This window comes from Agelaius tricolor, unplaced genomic scaffold, assembly GCF_023055355.1.
Source record: "Agelaius tricolor isolate 1412-34295 unplaced genomic scaffold, bAgeTri1.0.p SCAF_2, whole genome shotgun sequence".
NCBI lineage: Eukaryota > Metazoa > Chordata > Aves > Passeriformes > Icteridae > Agelaius > Agelaius tricolor.
In genome coordinates this window covers 57,740,494-57,761,814 of record NW_027269262.1, presented here as the reverse complement: position 1 = coordinate 57,761,814, position 21,321 = coordinate 57,740,494, and the positions used below count along the sequence as shown (strand labels likewise).

Sequence of the window (21,321 nt, the reverse complement as noted above, 5' to 3'; positions counted from 1 at the left end):
ATGTGTAATGTTTTCTAAGAATGGATGTGTTTTAAGAGTTAGTTATAGACATGGTTTTGTTGCAAATTTAGGCTTCAGAGTTGCAAATTTAGGGTTCAGTACTTCATGCTGAAATAAAATATGAAAGTGTAAGTTGTTTTGTGGCATAAGGAAAGAGAAAATACTTGCAAAAACTCTGTCTCTCTAGGGAGCTCAAAATCAGAGTTGATAGTAAAAAAGCATCCCAGTTTTTCTACACATACCATAGCTCTCATCAAGTCACACTACAGATGAAGAGCCCAAATCCTGCATACTTTAGCACAGGATAGGAGCATCATCTGCTTGGCTGTTTTTCTGTGAGGATTTAATGAAGGCAGTCTGAAAAACCTTCTCCCAGTGGACAGCCTGTGGCAGGATCCTTTAGGCACCCAGTGTGGCAAACATGCCAAGTGCCAGCAAAAGAAGAAGAGCAAAATAAATGTGACTTTAAGGCAGTTAAGTACCCACACATCTTGGAGCCCTGGAGGCACCAGTGAAGCTGTCAAAATTCAGGTCAGAAACGTGCCACAACTGTCTGAGATGCGTCTGAAGAGAAGGAGGAGCAGAAGCAGCTCTTTGGGTCAAGCTTTACAGAAACAGCTGGTGTGAGGTACCTGCATGAAGGCATGACAAGAAAGGAGCCCTGTTTGCAGAAAGTGGTCAGCAAAGCTCATAAATCACTCGAGAAAGGCCTGATCTAGAGATGACAGGAAGATGAACAGAGATGCTTGCTTTCAGTAAAGAGGTAACTGGCTGAGAGAAAAAAAGCAGATATGTCAGATTTGAAAAGGTCAGGGGCCCAATTTATATTTGTCAGAATGAGCTTTCTAAGCAGGAGCCAAGGACATCTTGCTCCAACAAATAAATACATAATAACTTTAAAAAATCAAGGCTCTTTGGTAAGAGAACTTACATTCTTCACCTGTGTGCCGTCCTTGGGCACCTCTGCATAAGTGATATTTTTGGATATTGTTGTGGCTTAACTCCTGTCAGCAACCTCTTTCTTACTCTCCCAACCAGCAGGATCAGGGAGAGAATAGGAAGGCTAAAAGCTAGAAAACTCATGAGTTAAGGACAGTTAAATAGGGAAAACAAACCAAGGAATTACTTTGCTGCTTCCCATGGGCAGGCAGATGTTCAGCCAACAGTGACTTGGGAAGACAAACACCATCACTCCAAACATCCACCCTTCCCCCTTCTTCCCCCACTTTCTATACTGAGCATGATGCCACATAGTCTGGAATATCCCTTTGGTCAGCTGGGGTCACCTGTCCTGGCTGTGCCTCCTCCCACCCTCCCAAGCACCCCCAGCCCCCTCACCAGTGGGGCAGCACAAAAAGCAGGAAAGGCCTTGGCTCTGTGCAAGCCCTGCTCAGTGGTAACAAAAACATCTCTGTATTATCAACTCTGTTTAGCACAAATCCAAAACACAGCCCCATACCAGCCACTGGGAAGAAATTAAACAACCCCAGCAGAAAGCAGCACAGATATTCACCTCCCAAACAGGGGGGGTGGCTGCAAAGATGTCAAAGAGCCTAAGGTTGAATGACAGGTAAAAACTGAAGCGCAGAAAGAGGGACTGGAGAAAGTGGGGAAAAGAGAAGATTAGATTTAAATGGGAAAATGGAGCAGACAAATTTAGAAAGGTGGTGGCAGCAAGGAGAGGAGAATTGTGGTGAAGAGAAACAAGAAGCAGCAGAACACTGGAGGGTAATGACATCATCATATTTGGAGGTCCTCTTCTGCTGCACCCTCCATGGTACCTGTGTTTCACAGAAAATTTACAGTAATTGCACAAATCCTGCCAGACTTTACCCACTCCCTGGAGAGCTAGGGGCCAAAATAGCAACCTCTGCACTCCTTTACACAATATAGTAAAGGAAAATAGGGGACACCACATGGCACAGAACCATGGATTACAGTAGGGCTGATGTAACAATAATGGAAGAGGAAGGGATATAATTTATCACATCCCTCATACATCTTCTGACTAGACTGCTGTTGTAATGTCACAGTAGAAATACAAAGCTGCACACTCATTTCCAGATGACTGCAATGCCCAAAATATCCAATGACAATTATGACATTGAGACAGAAGGAAATCATCCTTACCCTGGGAAGTTTGTGCTATACAGACAGGAATAGTTACACCGATCTTATATTTTTCACTCTTTGTAAAGACATTTGCAGTGATGGTTTATAATCCTAAAGCACAGACTGTTCAGTCTACCTTGCAACTCCACAGTTTGTGGTCACATAAAAGATAATTCATCTTTATTGTCTCCATTTCTCCCTTCCACTCTAGCCTTTTTCTGCCTAGATTATCCAGGCAGGAAACATTTTGGCATAGACACTGTATCATATTGTGCTTTTATATCATAAGCCAACACACCACATTGTATTAACATCTCTCCTTCAGTAACATTATATACAAAACCAGACCTTAAAAAAACCTACTTACATCCATGGACTCAAGAGAACCCAAAATAGATGAAAGAGCCAAATGTTAACAAACTTGTGAAAATGTGCATATCTAGGTATCCACATTTCTCTCCAGTTAAACAGCACTAATAACATGCACAAGTCTTTTCACACATTGCATCACTTTCTTACAGCATTGTTTTTATAGACTTCCTAATCAGGAAGTAAAATAGCCTTTGGTTTAGTCTACCAACTTTCATAATATTAAGCTCTCTTAAAAAAAATTAATAGCCTTCTTTGCCATTCATTGGGGTTTTTCTATTACACACATTCAGGAAAGTATTGGTGATACAGTAAAATTATTCTACAATACCCAACAGATAAGCAGGCAAATAAGTAGATGGCCATAGGATCATCATCAATGTATAAAAATTGTTTCAACTAATAAACCAATATACTACAGAAATATGTAACAGCTACACAACAGGGCACAAACCCAAATAATATCTGTTATGGAACGGACAATAATGTTTAAATTTGACATATATACAAAGTGAGGATTGGGTTTGGAGGCCCCAGGTGCTTCATGGAAAGATGCAGCAAATATTTGTGTCTACAGGTGGCCAAAGCACATCCATGAAAGATAACGTGAAACTAAGACAGGAATCTCATTACCAGGATTATGCAGACAATAGCATCCAGGATTACTATTTGCTGGCTGTATTCTGCATTTAATCTATCAAGTCACACTTAATACTGCAGGTAATATATTTAAGAACAATTTAAATTAATCACAACAGGAGATTAAGTGTAAAAAAAAATAATATCCATTTTGCTTTTAATTCACCATACCATTGTGAGAACTGCAAAAAAGAGCCACTTTCACTTCCTGCTTCATAAAACACAGTTCTACTCTTAACATTGCAAATGTCTGACACACAGCTGCCCAAAGCTAGACATATTTCATTTACCCAGTTTCTAAATCCACATGGTTGGTCCCCAGGGTAACTTGTGCTAGGCAAAGAGCCCTGGAGGAGGGGAAGGCAGGGCAGGGCAGACATTCCCTGACACCAGCTCCCCTGTGCCCAGTCCCAGGGCATGGGAGGCCACATGTCCCTGAACTGGAGCAACAGCTGTCTGCATACAAGGAACATTTTGGAGCCCATTAAACAGTGCTGCTGCATCAGTGAGGGAAGAGTGTCACAACAATAAGGCCATTCCAAGCTGATGCACCAGGAGGACTCATCCTGCATCTTCACCCAGCCCAGTAGTCTTCATATTTGAAGAATGAAATGATCTTCACTCAACAAAATACAGAAAACAGGCTATTGATTTCCTGTGAGCTCTCAAAGTGTTATAATAAGCATTTAGAGATGGGCTATTGAATGTCCCAACCATTTAAGCAGACAGTCATTTCATCAGCAAAGTAATAACTGGAGTTGGCTCCAAAAACAGAGGAAAAGCAAAAAGGAGCTTTAGGGCACAATGTCACTTTTCTTATTCCAATATAAACCTTTATGCATATATCACTGGCTGCTACTCGACTTAAAAACTGTAAGGCATGTAAGTACAAATCCTGCAAAATAAACACTGTGGTAATACTTTAAATCCTTACGACTTTTTCTGGAGTATCTCTTTCATTGCTAGCAGGCTACAAAAAAAATGCATTAACCTTAAGTATCATCTTTCCCCTTTAGACTTGGTAAGGGTTTAAGTAATGCAAAATTTACTTATATGCATAGCAGTACAAGGACATAATATCTTAAAAGGGAAGAGCTAGTGCAGCAGTGTTTATTACAGCCACTCAGTTTACTACATATATATCCCATCTCCAGCCAGCAGCCAAATCTGGTAATTCTAACATTACTCTTCCAAGAGTATTTCTATTGGATTATTATGACAATACTGGTATGACGTTGAAAGTGTTTTCTACACAAACATATGTTAGAGTTATATGGTAGAAAATATATATGTATTTATACATGTTTACCTGCATATATAAATTAAATACTTGAGATCTTGATTTTCACAGCATACTTTTGTGTCTTTACCACACATCTGTATATACACATACATACTGTATTCCTGTTGGGGAAAAAAGTTTCCTTTTCACATAACAAAGGACTTTGAGATTTAATTACAGGCAACACATCGGAAATGACAACAGCTCATAGAGGTACGTAACAAACTTGCAATGAATACATCTCCTAACAAAAGAGTAATTAAAAACTTTTACATCAAGAAAATCCCTGACAAAGCTTGAATACAATATCTCATTGATAATAATCTGAAGTGTGTTAAATTTCCTGGAGCAATACACTGGTTATAGTTAAAATATGCTTATAGCAACAAGGATGTCAACTTTTTAGAGAGCAATCACAAACTGTTGCTTCTACTTGTTTTCTTAGTTTACCAAGAAGAAAAATGAGGTTGTTACAAAATGAAGCAATAACAAAGTAGCATATTCCTGGCTGCTAAGCTATTGCAAAGTTCAATCACAAGGTCACCAGTTCTAGTTTCACTTCTGTCACGTTTTCTTGTGAGGTTTGCATAGATCATCACAGCTCTTTCTGGAGGCGAAATAGCTGAATAGCTGCTGGTGCATCACTTCAGTTCCAGTGGGTGGTGGTATTACCTGTATCCACCACCAAAAATACAATAACTTTTACAGTGTTTTTCCAGACATACTTTATGCTGCTTACAAATGAGAATAGCCTAATACATGGAGTAGAAAACATCAGCCTCTCCTCTCTCATAAACCCACTCGTCTGGATATGGTAAACATGTGATTCAGATGAGGATATTTACCTTCTACACTTAATTATTACTAACATTGATTTCAGTTACTCCTTCATGGGATGCCACTGCAAAGGTTATAAAAACATAGATAAATTATAAAAAAAGGCAGAAGCCATAAATCAGCTGAGAGCACCTTTAAAACACTTTTGATTGGTAACTTGGGGCAATGAGGGAATATGGAACAGCTCAAAAATAACATGCCTTCACATCCTGAGTCCTCCTTGTCCAGGTTTAACTGTCACAATGTAAAAATGCCATTTTCCAAGTCTGCCTAAAGGAAAACAATTTCAAAAACAGCTCCTGGAATATGAAAAAACAGCCTGCTCTTGACTAAAATAGATACCAAGTTACCTGTTTTAGTCAACAGCAAAACTTCAAACCAACTGTTATGTACCAGCTGTGATTAAACCTCCCAAATACTCTTCTGTCTGAATATACAATCACAAATAATCAAGAATGTGTCTTTGCTGTACCCACTGCCATATAACATTGGTAACTGAATAAATGCTCACATTTGAGGGTATCTACTCAGAAGGTAACACAGTTTCACAACACATACTTTAAAAGGGAACAACCTAAATTATACTTTGGTTTATACAGCAGAAAAAAACCTGTTCAAGGATAAGTGCAGAGGGAAGAATGAAGACTAATACCAAAATAGCTCCTGTTCTTAACACCTTTCTGATCCTGGCTGAGACAATCTACTCGTACCTCGGACGCATGGTGGCAGCCAGCCAGCCAGATGACTGGTGACTTAATATACAAGTTCATGTGGGCTCTGGAGTTTGACACAGACAAGGGCATTAAACTCTGGAGTCTCACCAGTCAGCCTTAATATTCAGAACTCATCAAATGAGTCATGCCTACATTATGAGACTTTTTTTTAATACTTTATGCTAGCTTTCTTTTGTTCTGAACAGCTTTCACTGTAGAATGTTTTCATTAATTATGCATGCTTTTTATAGGAAAAGTTGTGATCAATTGATGCGTAGGTCAAGTATGAAAAAACTTAAATGAGTATGACACTATGACAAATACTGTAATAGTGTCAGAATCACAGATTAAAAGATTGGCATATATATATCTTGTTTCTTTCTACTGCTGAAGGCAGTTCTCACAATAAACAAGGCTATGGGCCAAAATTCAGCCTTTGAGAACAATAAATACATACAAAATACATGTATGTGCAAGCAAAAGATATATTGAAATCTACCAGGCTGAATAGCTTCAGTTTCATTTTGAAAGCCACTTAAAATAAAAGCCAGTAGATGAAACAAAGAATCCACCCAAACATGAAGGCTCCAGCATCTTTGTTGAAAGAACAATAGCATAATACTCCTCCATCCCTCTACCTTGTTGCAAGAGAACCATCAAGATAGTTATTGCTGTGATCATATTAAAGAATACTTCACAAAATTATTCTTTAAACTGATAAATATTTACAGATTTATCTTCATATGCTAATAGTTATAAATGCTCTAATTCAATTGCTCGGCAGAAAACATTCCAATAAAAGAAATATTTCTATTAGCATAACAAAAGGCAACCAGTAAAATCACTCTCATGCACAGGCTCAAAATTTCAGATGAAAGCAGTATTCTCATAGAAATGCTCTCTATTTTTGAACTGAACCCACTCCAATGATATGTTTTGTAATCTGACGGCTCTCCCACCGGACTATACATGACATTAATGAAAGCAAGATCAAATTAAACAGATGACATGATTAACAGTATTCATTTCATGCATGACTGTTTTACCGGAGAGATAAAGACCTGAAAGTAATTACCACCAAGTAAAACTCCTTCACTGACCTCTCCGCTCCCAGGCTAGCAGTCCTTAAGTACTGATGCTTTGCAACAAAGACCAGTGCCTTTCATCTGTGGGCTTTCTTTTACGCTACAAGCTGAGCACCTCTCCCGTTGCATGCACGCAGTACCTCTCTGTATCTATGTCTGTAATGCAGCATAAAGATTACTGGGGAAACCTATCAAACCGGCAGGCAGCAACCCCGGCCGCCAATAAGCGGGAGGCACATGCAGAATCCAGCACATGCTCGCTGAGGCTCGCAGGCTGGCACCGCTGCTGAGCAGGCTGCTAATCTAATTATAGCCCTTCGCCGAGCACAGGGCTGCCGAGGGAGCGCAGCGCTGCCCAGGGAGCGCAGGGCTGCCCGGGCACCCGCGCAAACACGGCCTTGCAGCCCGCAGCATCAGCGTCTGGGACTGCTGCTTGTCTGGGTGCGTCACCATCAAATCCCTGGCTGGGTGTTTGCGGTGGTGTTGTTGTTTTGCTGAGTGATTCACCTACGAGGGGGTTTGTCTCCATCTCTGAAAAGCAGGATCTGTTTAGGTGTGCCCTTTGAGAAGCTGACCACTCGCAGTTTGCTAGGTCTGCTTTAAGGAGACAATAAAACGAAGATGTTTGTTCAACCAGCAGGAATTCTTGTTTTGAATGTACACATTGCCAGCACCATGCAGAGCAGATCTCAGCTTTTGTGCATTACTGCACAGGCTACAACGTGGACCTCGGATCAGAGAGGCACCACACACATGCTTTCAGTGCACAGCAGCCCTACAGAAGTCAACAGGACCCCCTCTGTCCTTTACATTTACCCGTGGGCGGACACCCAGATGATCAGAGGGCTTCTGTGTGCATTGGCACATAAAGTCCTAGCTAAGCTTTCACGAGGCTAGGGTGCAAATGCCAAGGAAATTTTTGCCATTATACAAAACAACCTAAGTCATTTGGGAAATACTTATCATGAGCAAAGACTACTTAGATGCATGGGGAACTAACACAACCAAGTCCTACATGCTTACTTATGCTTATTCTATAAATAAGTCCACAAAACAAAGGCATGTTATGATCCAAGAGAGAACATTGTGTATTTGAAAGATGCTGGGAGCTTTTACAAAATCAGGTAAATAATCATGAAAAAAAGATACAGACGCTTGTTTAGTCTTCCTTGGTAATACACTTCAATGAATCCTCACTCTGTTTAGCACAAACAGAAAAAAACACTCTTCAGATGTTTCCTGTTCCCACATGGTTCATATAATCACCTAAGCTCTACACTGACCAAAAGGTTTTCAAACATCAGTGACAAGATGGAAATAGCCTGACTATCAGAAAAACCAGTTGTGGTGCCAGCTCTCTCTTGTGAGATACAGTACATTTTTCATGACTGATATTACAAAAATATCATAAGGCTACAGCATTATGCATATACAAACTACAATGCATTTCTAAGATGTTTCACTAAGTTACACATAAACCATACCCATAAACATCACACTAGCAAGATCTTGAAGCCCACTGCAATAATGAATTCCACTGCGCCCACACTGGCATTTCTCCTAATTCTTTACTCTTATCACCAGCACCATACAGTATCAGGCACAGTCCAAGAGCATGATATTAAAGGCTGTCTATAAACACTTTCTAGCCATTGTACTTACTTCAGTACAAAAATTATATTTGGTATTATATAAAATTTTACTAATGGAACAAGATCTCAATGTGGAAACACTGCAAGACCATGTTTACTGGCAATATGTAAATAGCTATGTCACAGCCTTCTTAATCTGTCAGTGAAAATTGCTCATAAAGGGTTGCTCTCTGTTAGAAGTAAACTTCATTGCTATAAGAATAATATTTTCAAAGCTATATATGTCTGGAAATAAAAATGAAGTGCAGGAATAGGGACATTTCACTCTTTGATTCAATGTTCAGTCAAAATGAAGTTTTGTGTTTTGATAAAAGAAGGCTGTTTTATTAAGTCTCTCTTTTTAGATTACATCATCCAAGAAGCTGATCAATTTTTATAAACTGTGTTTCTTTAAAATACTGTGGAATATTTCAAGTTTCTCAGCTATACTCCTTGAAACCAGGAAACTATGTACTTAATGAAGAAAGGCAGGAGAGGCAGTTATACAGGGGTTAAAAACCTAATTGGAAGAGTTCAAGAGGCATGTGAAAAAAATGCACAATGATTTGATGATCAGATCAAAAATGTTATTTTTCTAATGACATTTTGCCAAAGGCAGCAACAGGGGAATAAGACCAATAAAAGTCTTTACCCTAGTCCTCTGATTATTTGGAATGCTAAGAAAAAAAAAAATGTCATAAACACAAACAAAAAAATAAAGTCAAAGAGACTCAAACCATTCTTTTAATCTAATCCCCATTCACAAACCACACAAAGGCACGTATGACACTTCAAAAAATGACCAGAAAAACTGAAACAGGAATCAACCAGGCTTCAGCTGCCATGGGACTCTCAGTTTTGGCTCCCTCCCATGCAGGCTGCTAAGCCTACATGTGTGTCCCCCCTCTGCCCAGCAGCTCCCCAAGCTCTTGCTGCTTCACCCTGTTCAGCTCCAGCATGGCTTCCCAGCAGCCAGCCTCTGCCTCCTCCCACAGAGCTGCTGCCTCCAAGGGCATTCACCCACAGCCCCAGCAAGGGCTGACCTGGCAGCACACTCTCAACACACCATTGCAGCAGGCTGTTTATTCCAGGAGTTGCTTTCTTTTTTAAAACATCATGGTAGCAGCAGTAGTTGAAGGACCCACAAAGAGCTGCAAAGTTGCATTTCAAGAAACACCTATTTGTCTCTGCAACAGAATCAATACTCACTAAACCTCTGTGCTTGACTTTGCAGATCAGCCAGAAGAGTGCTGATGTCTATGGCAATTTTTACACTTGCTTTTAATCACTGTGATGCTATGCTGGGTCAGGAAGATATGGGGAACTGCAGAGAGGGGCTAACATTTAGGGTCAGTGGTCATTCACAAGAATCCACATTTGGCAATGGCAGATGGCTAAAACTCCAACGGAGGCCGATGCAGAGCTCCACCAGCCTGCCCTGCCACCCGTGGTGATGGCACACGAGCACCTGGAGCATTCACTGGACCTGTGACAGGACAGAGCCATCTATAGATGCGCCAGCAAGAGAAGCCAAGAGAGGTTTCGTAAGGACTCAGTCACAAGAGACTCATCAGATCCCAGAGAACACAGGTTTCATGAGGACACAGTCACAAGAGATTCCAGCAAGTCTCTGTTGGAAATGAAGAAATTGTGAAAGGTACACAAGTTGGCCAATATTCGGCAGACTTTCATCGAAAGCGAAAGCCTGTCCCTGGCACAAGCTACCCGCCTGTGCTAAGCTTCAAGCTCCCGCTCCTCCGCATGGAAACAGAAGGTCTCTACAACATTTTTAGCAATTATAAGCAAGTTAGGCTTTCTCTAGCTCAGCTCCTTGACAGAAGAATTTCAATTAAAATTTTCCAAAACCATATGGTCCGAGGCAGATGCCCATCACAGAGGGGAGGAGAGAGGAAAACCTATGAGGGTATGATGAATTCATCATATGACACTAAAACCAGCTTTCTACAGTGAAAACTGTCTAGCTAGCACATTAATGAATTATACACTTCATTTAGGCATATCTAAGGGAATTAACAAACAGATTACTATTTTGGAACAAATGACGTTTTCCTATATTATTATCACTTGTGTAAGTACTTACATATCCAATTATTTTAATACAAGAATATCTAAAAAATTTCTGATGTGTCTTGCAACTGAACAGGTTTTACTCGGGATATCACATAACCTTTGGCTTAAAAATGTATCAAATACTGCTTGCAAACTGCTACCTCAGTTACTTAATTAGATTTTGCAATGTATAGTAAGCATATGGAATGAAAATGAGTTGAGTAAAATGGCTGGTGAATCAACATGCTGCATTTCTAAAGGCAATAGTGTGTATATTTCCAAGCTGTAGCCTTGAGAGGTTGAACTGAACCAATTACTCTAATGAATATTTTACTTGGCTTGATGCATTCATTAGACTTTTAGAAATTAAACCATCCCATGGTTATGTTTACATAATAACAAAGTTTACAATTTTTGGATGGTACTTCTGACATTCACACAATTTAAAAGATAAGGGGACAATTTTTTCTTCCACTATTTTTTCTACATTCCAGTTTTCCTTCCCAAATAAATTTATCTAGCATTATTTTCTTTTTCTTCTGAAAACAACCTTTGATTTCACAATAGCTATTTGCTGAGCTCTTTCCTTTCCTAGCAAGTATATGGGAAGTCTGCCAATTGGTGGCAAACTCATCACTCATCATCATAATTTATGGAGGAAAATAAAACATGGTCCAAGTGTTTGCTGCATAAACTTTTCTCTGGAAGTCACAAATGCCTTGAAGTTGGCACTCAGCGTGAACAAACTTATTTTCATTTTGTGTAGCACGAGGACATTTCTTGGACGACCCCAACTGTGATTGGTAAGCACGCAGTTACCTGTCCACATGTGTGCATTTGTCAATGCTCTCAATCATATTTTGAAGTTGGACAGATAACCTGGAACTTCAAGCTTTTTTTTTTTCCCCCAAGTATGCTCATTATATCCATAAAGGCCCCAGACATAACTCCTCTGTAAGCTTAAAAACAGGCAGAGATGTCTCTGTATTAATGCCAGAGACTCGCTGCAGGATGGCACAAAGATTGATCCCTACAAACTATTTTCTATGGCATTCTTACTCACTTTTATCTCAGAATCATAGTAAAACCAAACAAAAAAATCCCCCACACCCACATTCCAAGGTACATTACCATCCCTCACCTCCACAGACCTACATGCTAGCAGCATCTTCACTGCAGCCCTAGCTGACTGAAATGATGACACCAGTCCATCACTGGCACCTCAGAGAGCCAGGAGAGGAGCAGTTCAGCTGTCAGTGAGGTGTATTTCATCCCATTGCTGATGCATGTGGCATAAAAGGATCTGAAATGAAGCCTGCAAGACGTTTGCTATGCTGAGCACTTACACTTCAGACACAAAACCAAAAGTGGAATAATGACACAGGTCTACTCTATTCTTAAGAACACACAAGTCCCAAACAAAAGGTCATGTAAAAGACTTCACTTCACCCTGAAACATGCCACCTAACACATCTTCATACCAATGTCAACTTTCCATTCCTCCTCAAGTTCCATCCATTTTTCCTTCAGTGCAAGGTTTTCTTCAAATCTATACCATATTTCAACAGTCACCTCATACTACACCGATATGCTTTGTGCCCTCTTGTATTTCCACCTTACTTACTCTTCTCTCCACTTCCTTTCCTCACAGCTACCAGCAGAGGCTCAGTATGAACTGTCCATTTCAAAAGGAGTAACACCTGCCAGCACAACCAAGGCCTTCCCAAGACCAAAACATGTGTCCCTTGTAGCCACCATTTCCCAGCCTCTGGCTGAGCAGCCAGATGGCCACAAAAGTTGGTGAACCACAGAAAGGGACCACACTGTTTACAATAAGCACAGAAATAGCTTTAAACAGTGCATCAAGACCATGGACCCCATAAAATGCATGACTGACTCACACAGAACCAATGATCGTGACCCTAGCAAGTCAAAGATTGGAAAATGTATTATAGAAAAAACAGCCTCTGCTTCTAAATGGTTAAGAGAAAACAGAAAAATGTGAGAAAGACACATTTGCAGACCAGAACAAAAAAGAGTGCAATAAAAAAAAAAAAACAACAAAAAAACCCCCAAAATAAACAAAAAACCCCAAACCAAAACCAGCCCCCATGACTGAAGTAAGATATTGAAGTCCTAACACAAGATGTAATGGTAGCAAAAGTTAACTGCTTAAAAACATGGACAGAGGAGGGTAAAACTACACTGGAACAAGCCACAAAAGGGCTTCATAAGTGGAGAAACATTTTTTGTAGTTGTTGGTGGAAAATAGGGACCCTGAGAGCATCACCTAACCCTGAAATACTGATTTCCCTAGTGGAAAGGCAGAAAAAAGAGCTTGCAATATAGTAAGCAAACTTCCAGCACCTCCACATTAATAATCTTCATCACCCTGGTGGCATTTTCCTCTTCTCAATTAGGTAGTGTGCTCACTATGATTACCTTGCTGAAATGGGTGACACAACCTGATGCTGAGTATATCCAGCTGAGATAAGACTGGCCTGGGAAAACTTTAAATAGAAGTCTTCCATTAGAGGACAGGTGTAATTTTTCAAAAATGCTATGCTGCAAAGAGTGCAAAGCTGAAAGATGAAGTATAGCATTCCTCCCTTTGAAGAAAAAACTCTGTCAGACCTGCTCAGTTCTGTAATTAAGAATGTTATTTCCAATTCTGAGTAGAAAGAGCAGCCCTAAGGTTTTCTTTGATCTTCTGTGATGACAATGAAGACCCATCAGGCTCTCTAAACCCCATTGTTGTTTTGTTCTTCAAAGACTGTTTTTCACTCTCTTACATCTCTCTATGCAAGGAGGTGTTTATGTTGAGCTGCAAGATGCAACTAGAAAGCAAGTCAAGGTGTGACTGCTGGAACATGAAGTGGTTCTTTGCAGACAGTAATGCATACAGGCACTTGCACAAAATCCTCCTTGCTCCCAGGCAGCTCTCTGGGAGGTCAGAGATTGCAAACCTTTGAGACTTCAAGTCTCCAGTCCACACCCATAATTCAGGGTTTCAGAGCAACTCTAAGATCTTATTACTTTACACCAGAATTGAAGATATTTAGCACAATGAATCCCAGAAGAAAACTATGCAATGGCTTTGGTTACCTCAGAAATCAAGGCTAATGAGTTTGAAGACAGCCTATTAAATGTCAAGCCCTTTTAGCCAAAAGTAAAATAAATTTAGATTCTAATCTTAGAAAGATTATAATTAAATTTCTAGAAATTGTGTCCATATAAAACCAGCAACTGTGCCTCACCATACTGGAACCCAGTCTCACGGTCTTCTTACAAGAAGCCAGAAGCATTTTGCTGGCACAGATGAAAAGCCTCTCCAGGAAGAGATTTAATTATTTAATAGAGCAAGCCAAAAAGCTCTTTTATGAAAGAGTCATCAGGACTCTTATTCCATATAATGTTCCTAAAGAAGAGCATACTTTCATCTTGGGCAGCTTGTACACCTAGCAAGTTAAATTTTGCTGAGCTGATAAGATCCTCTGACCCTTCTTCCAAGAACTGCTTGATGCTAATATCTAATCCTCTAATGCAAAATGAGCACAAAAGTCTCATAAGAAGGGCTATAAAAACTTAGCATAAATGGAGACAAAAGAGTGGCCATTCCTCAAGCCAAGTAGCTCCCACCCCTTCCTTTCCATCCTTCTCTGAACATTTGAGCAGACACTTCCCTCCCTGCGTGGTGCTCCAACTAAGGTGAAAGGGAGAGCGATGATCCTACCAAAACTAGCATGAGCACTGAGAAGTGCTATGAAGAAGACAGGAAATGTGCACTAGGGGAATTCTGCCACACTCTAGGGACATTAATACTTTCTGTTCTGCCTTTCTTGGGCAAAGCAGCAGGCCTTTTCTTCATCCTGGTTTCCTAGTCCTGGGAGGGAATAAAAGTGCCCAATTTCCCAGAAGCACACACTTGCATGACACAGTAGCCTCACATAAGCCACCAGTAATACTACTGGTGTCAACTACCAGAATTTCTTCAGGTGGCAATTCTTATGAAGTGCCCAAACCAGATGGAACCTTTCAGAACTTGTCCCAGATATAACTCCACTGCACTTCCAGAAATAGTTTCTAAAAGTGCAAGCATTAGAATTTTTAGTTTTAAATTAAGCAAATTGGAAATAAGTAACAGCCTTCATCTCAGAGGCACTGTAATTTAACGCTGCTTGCACACACATCACATTAGTGGGCATTTATTATTTTGTCAAGAATTTATATCAACATAAGATTAGGAAAATCAGGGTAACAGCTACAGGCCTGAACCTAGTCTTCACTGTAAACTCATATACAATTTGTGAGCATGAACATACAGCAAGTACAACTCAGCTTTTCTAATAATGTACTGAGTGAAGCTCAGTGCATTTCTGAGATCATTGACTTCCCACTACATCAAGTGGATGGCTCTCAGCAGTGAGTCTTTAAGTCCTAAACATATCAGAGGTAGGATGGGCAATCAGTAATCCCATACAACATAACCTTAATAGCATTGCAGGAAACATTTTTGTCCCTACAGAAAGTAGGCACAAACAGGGGAAGATAAGATCAAAAGGTGAGCACTCAAAACTTAGTGAAGTCAGAATTGGACATTTCAGTCAGTCTCAAATATTTATCTCCTGAATGTTCTACAACAATGCAGTCTTTACTGGCATAAGCCAAGAAAGTCTCTTGCCTGAATCAGGATTTATAGAAGAAGCTGCTCCAAAAGTAATCCTCAAATAAAACACACTGATATTTTCAAAGCAAATTCCAGTAGTCTGTAGTCAAAACATAAGCAGCATAACCACAGTAAAAGGGCCACTAGTAAAATGAAACATTAGCAAATTTCAGAGTTGTCAAAGTGTTTAACACAGACTTCACTGTATGCATTATTTGTATCCTCTAACAGAAACTGCCTAAGTATGAAAAATTGCAGAACTTGAAAAATGTCATAATTTCTATACACAGTTGTCTGCTGCTGGCAATTCCATCATATCCCACTCACTAGCATGAATATTCCTATTTGGAAGGACCAAGTGGAAGCAATGTGGATAACCCTGCATGCAGGACTGAGTTCTCATGCTGATCAGTTCAGCACACAGGCTGCAGCATCTGCATAGCTAACTTGCAAAAATCCAATCATTTATCTCACTTACAGTATTCAAGCTGTTCAGAGTACATACAACTCCCCCATTTATATAATTCCATATCTGTTTCATTTAAAACAAACTGAAACAGCTTTGACATATTGATGTTGGGAAGAATTTAGAAGGCTCATTTTCTCTTAGGGTACTCCACATATAATAAACTTTCATGGTAAACTAGTACATTACATCAGGTAAAAAGTAGCTTCTACTATTGTTTTGCATCACCTCAATAAAACAAGACTAAAACCCAACCAAATTAGATGTACTATTTCTCTTTTAAAATCCTACACTGTACGTTGGAGCAAAAAACTCTTTCAGAAGTCTGTATTCATTCAGAACTTGGATTTAAATTTACTTTCTCAGACCTAAGAGTGCATAAAAGAGAAGTCTGAAAATTATCTATCATGTTTTGCAGTATTCACATCATTTTTTGGGTCTCTTACTATTTCAATTCCCAAAACTAGTGGAAGAAAAAAATTGGAGTACGACCAGAGACTTGTTAAAGTCCTCCCAATTATATCATATATTAGAACATCTTATGTCTCCCAACCCATGACACTCCTCCAGCCTTACTGCAGCAGAGTCTGAGTTAATGTTTGGTAGAACTTACAGTAACTTCCTCAAGTAAATAAAAATACAAAACTAACTAACTGGGGATAAATGATCTGGCCTGGATATTAAAAAAATAAAATCTGTAGAAGCTGCTGGTGGTGAAGGAGATGCATGTCTGCACTTCAGAAGTACATTATGTCAGAAAAAGCCTAAACACAACAAAACAAAAGGAAATCAAAAAAGCATGTCAAAGAAGAAAAAGGCAACAAAAATACACATAAAAGGTATTAATAGGCAGAGAACTGCAGAAAACAAAGGATGCCTCCCAGGTGGCAATATATCTTTGCTCACCTCATCAACTCGCAAAGCCTGCTGCAGGCAGATCTACACAACTTGTGAGGAAAACAGTAGAGTTGTCATTGTTGTATAGATTATTTGCATCTCACTATTACAAAGCTCAGGGGAACTTACCAATAACTACTTTGGAAACAAAATTATCCAGGCAAAATCCTTCCCAGCAGCAACACAAGCAGCAGCTCATATTTGCCAAATGTATTTCTTGTAGTGTAGACATAACTTTTTTTACAGACAGACAGATTTAATTTACATAGTCTTTGAGGCAATCAGATGGAAAAAGAGTATTGATTTCTTGTCTAACCCCCTGCAATTCAGCACTTTGATAGGATTAACTGGAAGGGCTGACCCCCCACCATGGTTAAATACCACGCTCTGTGGCACACAGCAATCCCTCAGCGGAGGGGGAATGTAGCTAAGGCCAGGGTCATGCCTTGGCAAAGACCAACCACCAAAATGAAGGCACCGCTGCAGGTAGCAGAGAGAAGACATCTCTTCTTAAAAATAGTATCACCTCCAACTGAGAAGTGCAGCCTGTTGGCAGGTTGGGGTCAAGTTATGTTGTGTTTGAAGGTACTGTGAAAGGAGATGGAGAACTTATCCTCCGTAGGTCTTGACCATCCCAAGTGAAAGCCTGCAGAGGCTGCATTCGTGAGAACACTTGGGAACACTTCCCACATTGTTTTGGGTTTTTGTTTTTCTAAACATTAATTAAACTCACTGTAGCCTACCACTGAGAAAATGAAGATAGAAACAAGGATAAGAAGATAGAACAAAGCTAAAGATGGGTATAGTTACCTGATGCTTTAGATAACTGGTGAGTCATTTGAGTACTTGCACTAGAATTAAAGCATTCAAAAATTAAAGGCTGGTGTCATGCAATCTATAAAATAATGAAAGACTACACTATGTGCATATCCAGGCTGCATCTCATAGATCCCTTCTGCCCCTCCCCCCCTTGCCAAGATTACCTGTACTTTTTGTTACAAGATAAATCAATTGCCTTTTTTATACAACGTTCTTTAATACAAGGAGTACCATTAATGTGAAGAGACTCAAAATACTAAGTTAAGAAGATATGGAGCAAACATCATTTAGGACACCTTCTCTTGCTTCCCTTAACACTGATATTTAAAATGTTGACTGTAACTTAAATAGGTGAGTGCAGTAACTTAGTATAATCAAAAGCAAGTGTCCAAGGAAATGTGATCTAATACTTGTAATTTAAAATTATCTTGCAATCTGATCTAGAGAATAAAGAAAACAGAGACATCATTCAGGTGAGTCAACATTTTCATTACAGGCTGCCTATTGCAGTGAAAAAAGTGAATGAGCAATGCAAAAGATGTTGTTGTAGAAATGAGTTAAGATGCAACTTGAAACACTCACAAAGTAAGCACTGTTTATATAGTTTTATTAATTTTTTTGAACCTGTTCTTGTTAATAGAACACAGAAAGAGAAGAGAGACGACAAACAGAAAGCTCTACAGAAGACAAAACCCTACAGGAATAATCCACAGGCAACAGAAGACTTCATTTACAACTGATGCAATTATAGCAAGCTTGGAAATTGGACTGATTACACTTTAATGCCAAACAGTTCCAGATAAAGACAACTTAAATCACATTGAAATTACCGGTTTTTTGCTGAGGTCATGTATTTTGGTCTTTCTTTATTTGAGTGGCTCACTCTTGGGTGCTTCTGAGCAAATACTGTTTATATGACATAGGAGAAAATACTTCACCTTCTTTGAAAGCTTAGAGCACCTAACCTAGTATAAATTACAAATTGTGGCTGCAACAGGCAGCAGCAATAAAAGAGACACAGGGATATTATTTTTTAACTTTTTTTTTTTTTTTTGGTTAAACAGTATTAAACAGATCTATGCAAAAACATGTTTCTGTCTGGAAAATACTTTACAGATCAGAAAACTATTTTGAAGATGTCAACACATACAAATCAGGGAAGGCTGACTTAGCTTCCAAATTGTGTATTTATCTACCACAAGTATTTATACTTAAGTCTATTAATAAGAAACTTGCTAATTGTTGGGAGTAACAAGCTCTTCTCATTACATTGTATCATTGCAGGAGGACTCAGGGACAACAGTGGAAAAATAGAATCAGCCGCAAAAGAGTTCACAGAGAATTAATTTTCTATTCTTTGTACTATTCGGACTTCAAGAGATCACAAAGCCCAGTACCAGTTCCTCTGGAAAAAATAAATAGGGGTTCTTTTCATTCAACACAACTTTTAAGAAACAGGCCTAGGTGGAAACATTTAATTTTATTGCAGAGCAGGTAATTCTGGATCACCCACTATCACCACCATGACATAAGCTGCCCTTATGGAAGGATAAAGACTATCTTGAAAAGCTGCATTTGGTGCCATGATGTAACTTCTGGGGAGATGGGAGACAACTCCAGAACGGGCAATGACAGCAGTGAAATTCCAGGACTGAGGTCCTCCACTGGAAATTCACTTACAGCTCACAACCTTGCAGATAAAGAGAGCTGCTTCCTCCATGAAGGAGAGGTGCAGGAGTTCTTGGTGCAGAAAACACGTAGCTACTGCCCTCTGAACAGCTCAGTGCCCCATATCACTACTGGTCAGCACTGACCAGGCTTCAGTGAATAATCCACACTCAACACTCAAGATCAGCAGTCAGCTGATGACTTTGATCTACTGGCCACATTTGGTACATCAAGTCCCTTATGCAACCATATCTAGCGGATGCAACAGAGGGTTATCCCACCCAATGCCTCAATTCTGTAAACTTTCTCACTTGGACAGGGCCCCCAGAAAAACTTCTGGTTAAATAAAAATAAGATTCATCGCAGAGTTAAATTTCTTTAAAATAGAGAAAAGATCTGATGTAATTAGAACAAAGAAAACAACCTCCCTCATAAGCTACATGTTTTTGGAATATGCTTCTTCATAAATTTAAGTTTAATCTTCCTTATAGAAGTTTTACAAGGGCCAGAATTTGGTTGTTTTTAGGTTTTATGGCTCTTTCAGGGAAGTAATAAGATTACATACCTGGTGTTTTGATGGCGTATGTCTGGTAATTAATACAGCTGAAAATGTCATTATCTCTGAACAGGTATCCACTGAAGAAACAGCAGGAACACCTAGTCAGTTCAGTTACTAGGGGTGAGGGTGGAAGATCTGAGCATCTCCTAGGAGAATAACTTTACAATTGTCACAGCTGAAAGAAAAGCTTCCAAAAGAACAAAGCCTACAACTCATACCAAGTCACTTCTGCATATCAACACTGACTAACAGCTGGGATATTATTGAGCTGTTGATTGTTGGCTTTGGTTTTTTGAAAGCATTTATCAATAAAAAATAATCGGAAGAAAAGTGAGAGGCGATCCATACACCTCTGCCCTTCAAGTCATCTCCTCTTGAGAAGCCAACTGCAGAACTTCTGGTTGACAGGAGACAATGCAAAAGCCACACAACTCCTTTAGGTATCTGTGTGGTTTCCAGCAGTGACTCCCAGAGCCACCTGGGAGACAAAGAACAGGGACCACATGGGTTGTGACAATGAGTACTTCACAGGACACTGTACTGCAGTGTGAATACCACTATTCTCCTGTGGACAGCCAAACAAAACATTGGCTCTGATCTCTGAATATTCATAAACGTGCTCAAAGATTCTCCTTCCCATCAGCATTTTCTTCACCGTATTGGCTTGGAGGCTATCGTAAGGTGAGACCTGACTGCTTTTTTATCTTGATGAATGCTCATTTCCTTCTACTAACTTCATTAACTTCAACATTATATGATGGAAAGGGCTAAGTCCTAAGGGGATCCTCCTAGCAGTTAGGGACACCTTAAGGTTTGAAGCCGACACACAATGCAGACAAAACAGTGCTGAAAAAGATAACTTATTTCTCTTTCTGCAGCTGATGACTTTCACCTAATTCTCAGAGAAAATGGAAAATGCTGAATAACAGAACTCCAGCAAGGACCAAATAAAGCCCAGAAATCTCTCAAGAAGCAGCAAGAAATGGTGATTTGCTGTTTATAAAAGTTTGTGTAAACTGAATAAAATTCTAAGACTTAAGAAGGACAGAGTTCCCCAGGTATGACTTCATGGTAAAGAGACTTTCTTGTAGTCTTTGGAGTGCAACTGTATAGAGCTACACACTGTGAAATGTGAGTTTCATTCATTGACCTCTCTCAGTATCACAGCAAGCTTTGTGGTCCTCTTTTTCTCCTTCATCAACTTCAGATACTGTTCACCAGAATCACACTAATATGGCTGGGTTTGAAATACTCTGAGAAGTGTGGAATGAGCTGACACCAAACAAAAGAAAGAAGGAGATCTAGTGGTGAAAGAACAATTAATCTTACAGGATCTCATCCCCTCTTCTCTCTGCCTCTTGCAATTTTACATTTCTTCACATGTTGGCATGCCAACTCTTGATGGGACCAACAATTTTGGGTGATTCTTTCATGGCCAGAAATACCCTGCCAGACTCTCTCATTTCATCATTTCATTGCTTCTCTCACAAGCACTCTACAGATCTGCA

At 39.6% G+C, this 21,321-nt stretch overlaps 1 protein-coding gene across 5 annotated transcripts in view; it reads right to left on the bottom strand.

The window, feature by feature from the left end:
• The window catches only part of FAM110B (family with sequence similarity 110 member B), a 114,388-nt gene that overhangs the window by 55,313 nt on the left and 37,754 nt on the right, over positions 1-21,321 (bottom strand). Inside the window, exon 1 of one of the 5 annotated variants that reach the window (XM_071419800.1) lies at positions 7,028-7,338. The exons of 3 other annotated variants lie outside the window; for them this stretch is intronic. The gene's annotated coding sequence lies outside the window, so the exon portion shown is untranslated. Of the gene's footprint in view, positions 1-7,027; positions 7,339-21,321 lie in introns of those variants that run through there. One more of the 5 variants, XM_071419766.1, reaches the window with a different exon arrangement.